The sequence below is a fragment of the Pinus tabuliformis genome, chromosome 4_2, assembly GCF_031772625.1.
Source record: "Pinus tabuliformis cultivar Carrire ecotype Pingquan chromosome 4_2, CPIR1, whole genome shotgun sequence".
Taxonomy (NCBI): domain Eukaryota; kingdom Viridiplantae; phylum Streptophyta; class Pinopsida; order Pinales; family Pinaceae; genus Pinus; species Pinus tabuliformis.
The window spans coordinates 351,999,490-352,015,205 of NC_142304.1; positions in this window are offsets into that span (position 1 = coordinate 351,999,490).

Sequence of the window (15,716 nt, forward strand, 5' to 3'; positions counted from 1 at the left end):
AGCAGACCTTCACCAAGGCAAATGATATGGAGAATGATGAAACTAAGAGGTATCAAGCATGTCTTGACCTCTTTGGGGGAAGTTAGTGAGTGATTTGAGGGAGAGGAAGAAGGGGGAAGTTAGACATGCATTTCTTGAAGTCCTCCAACTAAAAAACCGCCTTCAACTTGTGATATGATAGATATAACACTTGACAATATGAAATGGATCACAAACCATGATTCTGCAACCACAAAGCTACCTACCCGACCTACTCACTTAGCATTTTCTCTTCTTTTTTGGTTTGGGTGCACTTGAACTAGCATACCCAGCTTTTCACTCTTTCTTCTTGTTGTGCTCCTATCTACTTCTACACTTATTTCAGCTAGGGGCTCAGATTAAACTGTTGAGCACCCTTGTTTCTCTACCTATCTACAAATCTGCCAAGATTAAGCTGTTTGGACAGATATTTATTCTCTATATTCCACAACAAGAAATTGAAACCTAGGGAGGCCAAGATTAAGCTGTTTGGCCTACCCTTAACTGAAAACTGATCAAAATGGATTACTTATCAAAACTGGAACAAAGCAGTAGCATTAAAACTGGCACACCTTCATGGATACTTCTCTGGTCATCTATAGCAAATATGGAGCATTGCAGCATGCATAGTACGACATATTTGGCATGTAAGAATGTCAATCATGAAAGATGATTAACCTGCTGCAGCAGGAGGCTAACAGGGAGAATGGGCGGGGCAAAGGAAAAAGGCAAGAATGACCATTATGAGCTTCCTTTAAGCATAACCGAGCGGACCAAGCTCATTTCTGACCTTCAAGAATCAAAGTTATGTAGTAGAGCTAACAGTAAGGAGGCACAAATATAGAGCGTAACAGATCTACATAAGGATGACAAAAAGATCGATCAATTTATCACTGAAGCACTCAGCCTCAACTCCCAGCTCACACACCAAAAGGTATTGCTATGCCAAAAAATCTCGCAATGGAATTCTCACTGTGAAATAAGCGACAAGTTAACAAGACAAGTCGTGGAATTGGGACTCGAATATGTTGAAATTATTAAGAAGGTTTTAGATTTCATAAGTTCGAAAAATTCTGAGAATGGGAGAAGAGCTGACATGCCCAAATTGGATGAATCACATAAGGAGATCTTATTCACAAATTGGGGTTCTCGGCTCAAAGAGGCAAAACAGGCAATAAAGGATGCGACAGTAGCAGCAAACAACGTCATTGAAAATGTAAATGAAAATTTGCATAATGCTAATATTGTGGCAGAAACCACCCTTGGTTTCCTTCCAAATGAAAAACAACTTGAATTACAGTGGAAGCAGGTAGCAGAAGAAAGAACATAAGCAATTAGGAAAGTAACCAGGTTAAACTAGGAGGCTTATTGGCAATATTTGGTAAAACTGCATAGCTAATGCATGACCATGAAATGCATAATTGTTTCTACCAAGAAAATGGTGCCAGCGCTCACCAATGTCATGTTTACAGGACATCTGAAAGTCGAAGTCGACCAACTTACACTCCTTAAGACCATGCTAGATATTTGCTATCTAAAATATCGAATGCATGATTAGTCATTATGCACATTTCTATTTTTGTTTTATTTTTCTTAAATTGAGGCAGGTCAATTAAACCTCCTCAACTTTTTTCGTAATAATCTATTTTTAGTTTCATAAGTTAGTATTTAAACCCCTCTCATGCATTTAGAGAGGGGTCTAGAAATTTTATCAGAAACATTCTTCAGAAAATGCACTTCTGCTCCCTTTGAGGAAGTTTTGGTGAGATTATTGGAACATGATTTATTTTCTACTTGAATTTGACATCTTCTACTGAAATGCACTTTTGTACTGTTAGATGATGTTGGGTGATGTGAAAGTAGATCAATATTGTTGGAGCACGAGTAGAACGTATTATAAATGGTACTTTTATCTCTTAATTCCTTTTACTTATGCGTCAAGCAATACATTATCTTCAAGTCATTTATGTATGAAAGTTTGAATTTTAGATTGCCATTATTGCACTATTGTATGATGATGATTTATAGTTTATGCTAAATACATGAATGATTTTTATGCGATATATCTCTCATATCGTTTCGGCTAACTTTTTATATGAAACGATCATTGTTAAATGGATTCACTCCTTATCATAATTGAATGATATTTATTATCAATTACTTTCAGGCATCATTTTAGATCGCATATTTCATGTTACTCCTGGGATAGTTATAGTTAGATGAATATTTTTTATTAGGACAAATTGCATATGATTATTGATTAGATCAGATTAGTTTAAGGTTACGTATTACTCCAAAATTATCAAAAATATTATCCCATTAGCACAAGCATAAAAATAGATTGGGAAACTGGTCCCATCATCCCAGTCGGAACCACTATTCCAAATGGAAAATAAGCTATCATAAGGTCTGGACCGGGTGGTTATCCCCATTGTTGAGGCGACGATTTTCGAGCCTTCAACATATTTGGTGCTAGAAGGAGGGCCTGACTATGAATGAAAACTAAATCCAAAACTATAGGCCATTCTAAGAGTAAAACTCCCTCACCATCACCTCCAACTTCTCCTTCACATTCCAAATCTCCTATTCTCAAGCAAGAAGTTGAAAAGAAAAATACAGAGTCCACTGCTGAAATCCTAAACAAGCTAGACAATTCTTCTTTTGAACCCCCTAAATTACAATCTTTGATCCACAAATTGCAAGGGATTTCAATATCTCAAGAAGAGTCTGAGTTATCCCAAGGCAGTGTCACTTCTCAATATATCCCATCGCAACCGTTAACTAGAGTGAAGAGTGAAAAACTTGGAATCCCACCAATTGAGTTCCCTCTACCAAGGCGAAAAAGGGCTAGGAAAACACCATCAGAATCTGACAGTGATATTCTTTCGTCATCATCATCCATTCCATCCATACCATCACAAGGTCACACACCCACTTCCCAACTCCATATCATAATTCACACAGGTACAGGAGCTTCACCATCCTCTACCTAGTCACTTTCAACCCCTGCTTCACCCTCTTCTACTAATAGCTCAATATTGGCACATAATCAACCTCAACCAAGGCCATGGACCAACCCAGGAGCTGTGAGAATGCCTGCACCTTTGACCCAATTGCCAGCTCATCCAGAAAAATGGTTACCTAAATTTAACCCTGATAGTGGTCTGTTAGCTGAAGAACATATAAATAATTTTATGTTATCCATCAATTTGAATGGAGTAACAGAAGAGGATGCAGTTGTAAGATTATTCCCATATACATTACAAGGAGCAGCTGGATCATGGTACTTTTCATTACCATCAGGCTCAATTAATAGTTGGGAGGCTTTTCAAGAACAATTTTTAACTAAATTTGGAGATGATAGGTCAACAACAACTTTGATAAATGACCTCTCCAATTTGAAAGCCGAACCTAAAGAACCCATTAAGGACTTCAATTCGCATTTCAATAAGTTATTAAATAAAATACTTGCGGTGTCTAAGCCTAGCGAGGAGGTCCAAAATGAATGGTACATTTTTGATCTACCTTCAAAAAAAACATCTTCATGGATAGAGCTTCCAAACTGACGTTAGTAGAAAATATGAAAGAAGCAATAGCTGTTGAAAAGCGTATCTTGGCCGTAAAAAAGAAAAATGCATTATAGGAAAGAAAAGCCAAGAAAGTAACCTTTAGAGACGATTCTAGGAAAAAGCCACCAAAGGATCCTTTTGATCTGGAAGGGTTACAAAAAGTCCTCAAGACCATGTCCAACGAAATGGTGGACATAAAAAAACAAGTAGCAGAATCCTCTTCCAAGAAACCTTTTAGACCATATAAAAGGAATGCCCCAACCGATCCTAAACCTCCAAATGCTATATCAAACGCTGAATCAAATGGGGAAGAGGAAGAAGCCTCAAGTCAAGAACAGACTGACAATGAGGAAATAGAGGAATTACAAGGAATGTGGGATTTTATCCTTCCAAATGAAGAGGATCAGGAAGCACTATCCATTGCCACTAGAAGCAGAAATCAGCTTGATCCACCTCAATCAACTTCAAAACAGAAAAATTTAATACCACCTCCCAGCGATAAAATTGTAGGTAAGAAATCTTCCCCAAAATCTACTCAAACAAACCCTACCCAATCAGATTCTTTACCGTCATCCAAAACTCTGATAATTCCCGATGAAATGGAATACAATATTATTGAGGATATGAAGAAAACTAGGGCAAACATTACCTTTCATGAGCTTAGTAAGTTAAAGCATCAGCAGAAGCTACTTTTAAAAGAACTCAAAGCCGTTCCCACTACCCCACTTCTTGCTGCAGTAATATCACAGGCCACTCAGGAAATGGGAAAACCCCTAGTATTTCTTCAAACAAAATTGATCCAACTAACATTGCTCTAATTGGCGGAAGATCGAAATATCATACTCTTCCATTTCTCCTTACTTTTGAAGTATTTAATAAAAACTTGCACAACTGTTTAGTTGATTCTGGTGCTTCATTTAACATTTTTCCTAGAACAGTTTGTGCTAAGTTAAATGTCCAGCCTCAGAAATCTGCAATATGAATAGTACAATTAGATCGGTATCAAGTTGAAGTTGTTGGAGAACTAAATCAAGTAACCATTAGACTTTCATCAAACCCAAAAGTTTGTCAAGTCATTGATATAATTGTAGCTAACATTCCTGAATTCTATGGCTTAATTCTCAGTAGGGATTGGTCAGAAAAGATCTATGATTACTTCACAACTGACTAGTCTCACATATGGCTTCCCTATAATGGCAAGCCAAATCAGATAAGGGTTGATCGAGAGAAACATCAAAAATATATAGTGATAGAACTAGAAGGAGAAAATGAGTCGGTAGCATATAGCAATAATATAATTAGATACTATTCGGTTGAGTCATTCCTAGGAAATTTCAATACTCATTCCTCACCTTTCTTAGAAAACTCTGTTGTATCTCAAATCAAAAATTATTCCCAAACAGACACCTCTAAATGTCTGAATTTTGTAGATAAACCTTTACATAAATCTGTATCTTGGAAATTATTTTTTGATGGATCTAGATCCAATGATGGAGCAAGGGGAGGATGCATATTAGTTAGCCCAGAGGGGGAAAAGACAATGCTAGCATGTAGACTTGAATTTGATTGCACAAACGATGTTGTTGAATATGAGGTGTTGGTTCAAGGTTTGTACAAAGCAATTGGTGATAATATCAAATACCTTCAAGTGTTTGGAGACTCCGAAATTATCTTTAGACAAGTAAGAAATACTATAAACTATCTGTCAGGACATTTGAAACATTATCAATCGCTAGTCCAAGACTTGACTTCACATTTTACAGCGTTTAACATTTCTTCAATCCAAAGACTCCAAAATGCTAGCGCTTATCTCCTAGCTAATGTAGCTTCTAATCTTATTCCACCAAAAGACTACAACACATATTGATTCTCCATTTAATTAATTTTTAGGCCATCTATCCCTGATAAAATCACCAATTGGAGAGTCTTTAAAAAAAATCCCAATATCGTAAACTTCCTCACCTCAAAAGGCTCTTATGAAGACCAGATAACTGATGAAGATTAGCATGACAACCAACTGAAGCAAGAAACCAACAACAACTCTATACCAAAATCTGCAGTTAAATTGGAAGATTTATACGACCTCAAAGATAGGTTCAAACGAGCTACTAATTCAAAACTTCAAAGTTCAACTCTGAGGTATGAATTATTCAATCTTGGAACTAACATGAAACCGCAAAACATCAATCTAGGTCTCGTACTCACATCTGAAGAAAAATTAGCTTTTATATGCTGTTGAAACAATATAAGAATGTCTTTGCTTGGAATTACAATGACCTTAAAACCTATGACACTTCTATTATTCAACATACTATCCCCATGACCTCTGATGAAAAACCTGTTCAGTAGAAATGAGGAAAATTCATCCCAATTTAAAAAGAAAGATTAAATCTGAGTTAAATAAACTATTGAAAGCCAAAATTATTTTTCCTATTAGGCACTCCATGTGGGTCTCCAATCTCATCCCAGTCAGAAAGAAAAACAGTGATATTCAGATTTGTATAGACTTTCACAATCTCAATAAAGCTTTCCAAAAGGATAATTTTACGTTGCCTCCTATGGAACAGATATTGCGATCAGTTGCAGGCTCAGTAGATGGATTCTTAGGTTACAATCAAATCTTAGTCCATCCAAATGATCAACTGAAAACCACATTCAGAACAAAATGGGGAACTTACGCCTATCAAAAGATGTTGTTCAGACTAATTAACGCTAGTGCCACTTTCTAAAGAGCCATGGATATTGCCTTCAAGGGTTTAGTAAATAGGTCAGTGGTAATCTACTTAGACGATATAACTGTATATTCCAAAAAATGTAGTAATCATCTGAGAGATCTAAAACAAATCTTTGAACGTTGTAAAAAGTATGGGATTTCTCTTAACCACAAAAAGTATTTTTTTTGAGTTAAGTGAAGGAAAACTCCTTGGATTTATTGTGTCCAAAACAGGGATTCATATTGACTCTCACAGGATTAAAGAAATTTCTGAAATACCTTTGCCCCATAACAAAAAATCGATGCATTCTTTCATTGGTCAAATAAATTTTGTCAAAAAATTTGTCCCTAATTTTTTAGGAATTGTATTACCACTTCAAGCCATGATAAAGAAAAATTCTTTATTTAAATGGGGTCAGTTGGAACATGAAGGTTTTAACTTGACAAAACAAGCAACCATAAATGCCCCGTCTTTAGCAACGCCTAATTTTTCCAATCATTTCACCTTGTACACTTTCGGTTCCGAGAAATTATTTGCAGCCATATTGACTCAAGTGGATCAAGACAAAGCCGAAGCCCCGATTTCTTTCTTTAGCTCCAATTTACAAGGAGCTGAATTGAATTACTCAAAACCCACACTAAGGTGGTAGTACGATTCTCAGTAGTAAGAAATCTTCTACTACAAAGGGAGGTGGGTGAAAAAAGAGAAAATTGGGTTACAGCTCTACAAGAATACGACATTGAAATAAAATAAGAAAACATTGTGAAAGGTCAAGGTTTTTGCAGGATGTTGGCAGGAGCATCAAATATCTCAGAATCACAGAATTCAGGTGACGATGTGCAAATCTGTGAGGTAAGCCTTACTGACACTGAATCGACATATGCTGATATAATATTCTATTTAAAAAATGGATATGCACCTCCACATTTGAATTATCGAAAGAAAAGAGCCTTGAGGTTGAAAGCTAAACAGTATCAAATTGTCAACAATGTCTTGTTTAGAATGAATTATGATTTTGTTTTGCTTAGATGTCTTGAGAAATATGAAGCAGAGAAAGTACCACAGGAACTTCACGATGGACTAGTTAGAGGAAACTTTGCGGGAGATGATACAACACATAAAATCCTACGTGCAGGCTATTACTAGCCAACCGTATTCAAAGATGCACACAGTTATGTAAGGAAATGTGAGATATGTCAGACATCTGTTGGAAGACAAAGGAAACTAGCACTACTATTACAACTAGTTAACATTGATCAGCCATTTGAATAGTGGGGATTGGACATAATAGGTGAGATCGTTCCTCATTCTTCTAAGCAACATAAATATATCCTTACAGCCACCGATTATTTCACGAAATGGGTTGACACAATTCCACTCAAGGTAGAAAACTTTGAGAATATTATTGAATTTATAGATCAATTTATCATCACCAGGTTTGGTTTACCTTCTGCCTTAATGTTCGATAATGCATCTTACTTTTCAGGTAATGCTATGATAGAGTTTGCTCTTAAAAGAGGCTTTAAACTTAAATACTCTGCTAATTATTATCCACAAGGAAATGGGTTAGCTGAATCTACAAATAAGAACCTTATCAGGATTATTAAATGAACAGTCGATCAAAGTCAAAATAACCGGCATAAATCTTTAGTGTTTGCTTTGTGGGCAGATTGGATAACTCAGAAAACCTCCATCGGCACTTCTCCTTTTAATTTGGTTTATGGGAAAGAAGTTTCCCCATTACTATTGTAGTTATACCCCTTATTTATATTGTTGTGCCCCTATTACCCCCATATTGTTATTTCTATGCCCCATAGAATCCCTCTATTGTTATTTTTGTGGCTTTATATTATTATTGTTAGGTCAGCTGGATTATATTGTGACTCCTTAGACTCCTATATATAGAAAGGAGGTTTTGTCATTTGAATCATCCAATAATTGTTCATTTATGTAATGTAAAGGAGGTTTCCCCCTCAAAGAGGCTGAATTCTAAGGCGTTGATCTATCTTTTCTTGAGCTGGTTTCATAACATTTGGTATCAGAGCTTTGGATTCTAGGGTTTTGCTGATCCAAACAGGTCATTGTGGCATTTTCGCTATAACATTTTTTCTGTGATGTTTCAGAAGTTGAAAAAAAAACCCATTTGATAAAACATCGCGTTGAACCTTGGGTCCAAATTGCAGAGCTTTTCGCGCGATATTTGCGGAGATATGATCTGAGGAAGTTGGTCTTTGTGCAGACTCCTGAATTACATTCAAAACAGGTGACCTGGGGAAAATCGTCCTAACTTTCTCTCTAAGAATCAGATTGAAATTTTGTAAGAAGGTACAGAAAGAGGACGAACTGTAGTTTCTTGTATATCTTTTTCAAAACCAAATATCAAAAATTGTACACGTGGAACTTCATACAACTTTTCTCTTCTGGAAAGGTCTATAATCAGGTCATCTTGGGATATTGTGCATAACTCTTTCTTGGAGAATCCAATTTGGATCAGATTGGTGGAATTGGAAAGAGGACACAGAGAGCTACTACAGGTCACAAATTTAGAACTAGATTATTGGAAAGTATAGAGATACATCAGAGGCAATATCGAGCTCCTACAAAGTGAAAAAAGGTGTGTAGATTTTTTTAAATTTTTGCTTAAGCTTGGTTTGAAAATTTATTTTGAAGGAATTCAAAGGGCATAGTAGAGCATTATTATCGGTAACTGATGCCCCGAGGAAAGAAAATGCAAACACCTAGTAAGGAACCTGAAAGCTCTAGCATGACTCATGAAGAAGAGGAAGAAATGCTACATGATATATCAAAATTACAAGAACAAGTGCAACAAATGTCATGCTCACAAAAGTTAACAGAAGCTAAGATAAATGGCGTGGAAGCTAAGATGAATGGCATGGAAGCTAAGATGGACAATTTGAAGATAGATGTGAACACAAATTTGAAGACAGACATGGCAGATTTGAAGACAGATTTGACAAATTTTCTACAAGAAATACTTACTAATGGTGAAAAGGTAGTAAAGGAGACTCATGATGAGAAGAAAAGAAATGTTAATCATGATTCCATAGACGCTAATGTTGGATCAAAGAATCACCATATTCCAAAAATCGATATGAGGAAGTTTGATGGCAAGGATCCCGCCACATGGATATTACAGATGGAGCAATTCTTCGATCTCAATAATGTGCAAAACGCACAAAAGGTACGTGTGGAAATTGTATATTTGGAACCAAATCAGTTTGTATGGTATCAATGGCTTTGTTCTTGTAAAAAATTTATCACTTGGGCAATTTTTACGGAAGAATTGATAGCACATTATGAGGATACAAAAAGCAACACTTTTTTTAGCCAATTGATAAGTCTCAAACAAAAGGGTTCAATAATGGAGCACATTGAGGAGTTCCAAAAATTGAACATAAGGGTAAAAGATATTCTAGAGGAGCATAGGATTGATGTGTTCATAGGATCCTTAAAGGATAATATCCAACATGATGTTCACCTTTGGTAACCTGATTCATTAGAGAAGGCATTCAGGTTAGCAAGAAAAATGGAAAGCAAAATTATGGCAACTAGGAAGCATACCACTCACAACTATAAAGACGGAAGTGTTGTTGCCCCTAGTCTTCCATAACCTACAAGGTTTACACCACAACAATTAGAAGAAAAAAGAGCAAAAGGGCTTTGTTACAGTTGTGATAGAAAATACACAAAAGGTCATAAGTGTGCTGAGAAGAAATTATTCTACATAGATTGTGAAGAGGAAGAAGAAAAAGAAAGGTCAAAAGAAGAGGATATACTCCAGGAACAAAGCCTAGATGAAGAAAAAATAAATCCGACCATATCTTGTAATGCATTGGCGAGAATTACCACTCCTCAAACCATCAAGATAGAAGGACAAATCAAGAAGAAAAAGGTAATAGTGTTGATTGATTCAGGAAGCACCCACAATTTTATTCATTGTAGGGTAGCAAAAGAATTGAATTGCTTCCTATATCCAGCACCAGAGTGTCAAGTGATGATTGCAAATGGAGGAACAATAAATTGCTCTGGAAAGTGCCATAATATCAAGCTATCCATGGGAGAATATGTATTGACTAGCCCAATTCTTTCCATTCCAATAGGAGGTGCTGATGTTGTACTAGGAGTCCAATGGCTACAATCGTTGGGTACAATAGCTTTTAATTTTCAAGAACTTTTCATCAAATTTTCTACGGAAGGAAAGGAAGTTGAATTAAGGGGTATTGTAGGGAAACTAGGAAAGATAATCAACTCTAATGGCATGACTAAGCTTCTAAAAAAGGAGCAAAGAGGTGTAATTGCACAATTATGTTCGCTAGATGTTTCCACATTGGAATCATCTATTTCTCCAGATCTCCAAAAAGTCTTGGACAATCATTCCAAGGTATTTGAGACTCCCAAAGGTCTCCCACCTATGCGTGATCATGATCATTCTATTCATCTGATTCCAGGAAGTGCTCCTCCAAACATCAGGCCGTACAGATATCCCTATGCCCAAAAAAGTGAAATTGAACGTATGGTTGCAGAAATGCTAGAGGTTGGTATAATTAAACCGAGTCAAAGTTCTTTCTCAGCTCCAGTAGTATTGGTGCACAAGAAGGATGGATCATGGCGCATGTGTCCGGATTATAGGGAGCTCAACAAGCTCACTATTAAAGATAAGTTCCCCATTCCTGTCATTGATGAATTACTGGATGAATTGCATGGATCAATTTACTTCACCAAGTTGGATCTTCGTTCGGGATATCATCAAATCAGAATGAAGATTGAAGACATTCCGAAAACGGAATTTAGAACTCATGAGGGTAATTATGAATTTTTGGTCATGCCTTTTGGCCTTACCAATGCACCTTCAACATTTCAAGGTTTGATGAATTCAATTTTCAAACCATTCCTTAGAAAATTTGTGTTAGTATTTTTTGATGATATACTAATCTACAGCAAGTCTTGGAAGGATCATGTTGAACATGTTGACAAGGTGCTACAACTATTGGAGGAGAAACAATTATATGCAAAAAGATCCAAATGTTTCTTTGGAGTCCAGGAGGTGGAATATTTGGGTCATATTGTATCTCATGAAGGAGTTAAGGTAGACCCTAGCAAAATTAAAGCCATTAAGTAATGGAAAATCCCCACATCCATAAAGCATCTGCGAGGATTTCTTGGGTTGACAGGGTATTATCGCAAGTTTGTTAAGAATTATGGGAGAATAGCAGCACCTCTAACAACATTATTGAAGAAAGATTCATTTTCATGGACTCCGGAAGCAACAAAGGCCTTTGAACATCTTAAAGAGGCAATGTGCCAAGCACCGGTCTTAGCTACACCGGACTTCACAAAAACCTTTATTGTGGAATGTGATGCTTCAGGAAATGGAATTGGTGCTGTTCTAATGCAAGATGAAAGACCCATTGCTTTTGAAAGTCGTCCAATCAAGGGAAAGTTTTTAAGAAAAGCTATTTATGAGAAGGAAATGTTGGCAATACTCCATGCACTTAAGAAATGCTGACCCTACCTAATGGGAAGACACTTCAAGGTAAAAACGGATCATGATAGCCTTAAATACTTTTTAGAACAAAGATTATCCTCTGAAGAGCAACAAAAGTGGGTCACAAAGATGTTGGGTTATGACTTTGAAATCATCTACAACAAAGGGAAGCAAAATGTGGTGGCAGATGCACTCTCAAGAAAGGATGAGGATGTGGAAGCATTGTTGTGTGCCATTTCTATTATCCAACTAGATTGGATAAACGAAGCAAGGGAGGAATGGAAGAATGACGAAGAAGTGTGGGCACTTATTCGAAAGCTACAACAAGATTCCAGTACTTCTGATAAATTTAGCTAGAAAAATGATTCGTTATGGTACAAAGATCGCTTATACCTCTGTAAGAATTCCCAGCTAAAACAAATATTTTTATGGAATTGCACACTTCTCCCTTAGGAGGGCACTCAGGATTTTTAAAAACTTACCACAGGGTTAAGAAGGAATTTTTTTGGGATGGCCTTAAATCATATATTCAAAAGTTTGTGGTGGAATGTTTGGTTTGCCAACAAAATAAAGTTGAAACAATTAAGGCACCGGGTCTATTACAACCTTTATCCATTCCAAGCCAACGTTGGGAGGAGGTTTCAATGGATTTTATCACAAGTTTATCCAAGTTTGAGGGAAAGAGTGTCATCATGGTGGTAGTTGACAAACTTACCAAGTATGCATACTTTTGTGCATTATCACATCCATTTAAAGCCAATACAGTTTCTACTGCATTTATGGAAACAGTTCAAAAACTACATGGAAACCCAAAGATTATTGTAAGTGACAGAGATCCCATTTTCACTAGAAATTTTTGGACAGAATTATTTTCTTGTCTTGGTACTCAGTTAGCTCATAGCTCATCTTATCATCCTCAATCTGATGGGCAAACTAAGATAGTAAACAAATGTTTGGAAGGATATCTTCGTTGCTTTGTATCTGATAAACAGACACAATGGGTCAAATGGTTGCCTCTGGCTGAGTGGTGGTATAACACTTCCTTCCATACAGCAACAAAAATGACCCCATTTATGGCACTTTATCGGTATCAACCACCATCCATCACATCATATTTAAGAGAAAATTCTAAGGTTCAGGCAGTGGAACATCACATCGAACATCAATAACAAGTCCTCCAACTCTTAAAGGATAACCTCGTGTTGGCACAAAATAGAATGAAACAACAGGCAGATCAACATCGCAGTGAAAGAAGTTTTGATGTAGGTGATTGGGTATTCCTACACCTACAACCATATAAGCAAATGTCCCTAAAGCAAGCTAAGAAGGATAATAAATTATCACCAAAGTATTATGGTCCGTACAAGGTGTTGCAAAAGATTGGTACTAAGGCATACAAATTGGAGCTTCTTGCATCTTCTCGATTGTACCCAGTTTTCCATGTTTCATTTTTAAAGAAGGTTATAGGCGACAAGCTCCCAATTCAAACAATATTGCTAGAACTTGACGAGGAAGGAAAAATTATATTGGAACCTGAAGCAGTCACAGAAATAAGAACTCGACAGCTACGAAATCGATCAATTTCAGAGTATCTTATCAAGTGGAAGAACTTATTCGCTGAAGATTCCACATGGGAGGATGAGAATTTTATGCAGAAGCATCCAAAACTACTCAAGCATTGCGGACAACAATTTTTTGAAGGAGAGGGGCATGTTGGGTGCCTATAATACTAGTGATTACCCCATTACTATTGTAGTTATACCCCTTATTTATATTGTTGTGCCCCTATTACCCCCATATTGTTATTTCTGTGCCCGATAGAATCCCTCTATTGCTATTTTTGTGGCTTTATATTATTATTTTTAGGTCAGCTGTATTATATTGTGACTCCTTAGACTCCTATATATAGAAAGGAGGTTTTGTCATTTGAATCATCCAAGAATTGTTCATTTATGTAATGTAAAGGAGGTTTCCCCCTCGAACAGGCTGAATTCTAAGGCGTTGATCTATCTTTTCTATCTTTTCTTGAGCTGGTTTCATAACATATTCCCTCATTTTCCTTGGTTCAATTCATCGAAGAGACTCCTTCCTTGTCTATGCAACATAGACAATTACAAATCCTTAAACTTGAAGAGGAGCGATAAAAGGCTAGAATTATCCATGCACATCATTAGCAGTTAGTCAAAGCGTCTTTTGATTCAAATTCTGTATCTCTAAAGAATTTCCAACTTGGAGACTTAGTGTTAAAATGGGATAAATCCCACGAAGAGAAAGGAAAGCATACTAAGTTCCAACGGATGTGGCTTGGCCCATTCCAGATTGTCAAGCTAATAGGCCCATCAACTTTTCTACTACAAGATTTAGCAGGTAAGAGAGAACCTCTGCCTGTTAATGGACAAGTCCTAAAGAAATATTTTCCATAGAAAATGATCTCTTCTGATCACTGTATAGTATATTCTTTAGTTTAACTTTCTTTTGAAATAATAATACAAGTTGAAAACATTTGAGTTTGGCTTTGCTGAGTGATAGTTTCTCTTTTTTAATTTTGTTTTTCGCTTGTATAAGTAGAAATGGTTATGAAAATTAATCTTCATTCATGAAATAAATAGTTGAGTGCTACAACTCCAAAACTACTTGTTTTTCTGTTAAGTTATCCAATCTTTGATAAAAATTAACTTTAGAAAGAAATTTTCTTTACATTAGTCAGGAAAAGTGTCAATAACAAGGCAAATTTTCTCTGCGGAAAAGTATCTTTAAACTCTACAATTGTCGTCCATCAACTCTTAAGGAGACAATGATTCACCCCACTTGAGTAGCTTTCAATTTTAGAGCGTAATTCTAAAATATAATTTAAGCTTAAAGGATAAGAGGTCTAATAAAGAGCCGACTTACCATGATCATAAGATTATAACCAACTAACATTACCAATACTGAATATAAAAATAGGGTAATGGTTTGAGATTTTATCAATCAAAAGACAAGGGGTCTCATCAAGAGACAACTTGTTCAGTTCAGTTATAAATCAAGTGAATGGCATTGTCAATTTTGGCCACCAAACCAAGACATTGTCCTTTAAGAAATAAAATAAGAATGAATTACTTCAACAAAATAAAGAAAGCATCAAGTATATTGAAGAATTTATCTTTAAATATGCATTATTATTTAAGTGGGATATTGAATCATTGCTCGGTAACCGGTAACCCTGTTGAGGCTATGAACGCCTGCCAGCAATAGAGGCTCTACATATGAAAAATGAGTATACCACAACTGGTCTAATGAGATTATTTTGCTTTTATCTTTATAACCAAGTAATGACTGATGAAAGTAAAAGGAGTATCTGTGTGAAAAGGACAATCAGAAGAAAGATAGTTAAAGCAGATGTTTTTTATGGATAGATGAGTAGTACTACTTACCTTGTATTCCATGCAATTTAGTTTTATTTTCAAAACTATATTTATTTTAGAAGTTTTAGAAAATTCAAAAAATTCTTAGGGATAACTGGTTCTTCCAAGTGAATCGCCAATTGTTGTGCTTGTCAACAATCCCCTATTTATTAAAGCTATTAGTAGAATATTACTTTAATAAATGGGGACCCTTTCAAAAAATGTATATACCAAAAAGTCAATCCTAGTATGTAGACATTTCTTTCGTTTTTGGAATAAATCAAGATATCAAACAAAACCTCTGAAACCCTTCAAATGATACTTTTCCATATCTAGAATGAAATGCATCTCAGACGATACCTTTCTAACCCACCACGATCTACGATGAAAAATTCAAAAAAGTAAATCTATATTTGAAAAACAGTCATAATGTTAGAAGGTTCTCAAAAACTTCTTTAAAAATCCAAAGTCTCACATTGCAACATAACTATTTATAAATGAATTCTCTTAAGAGATTACCCCGAAG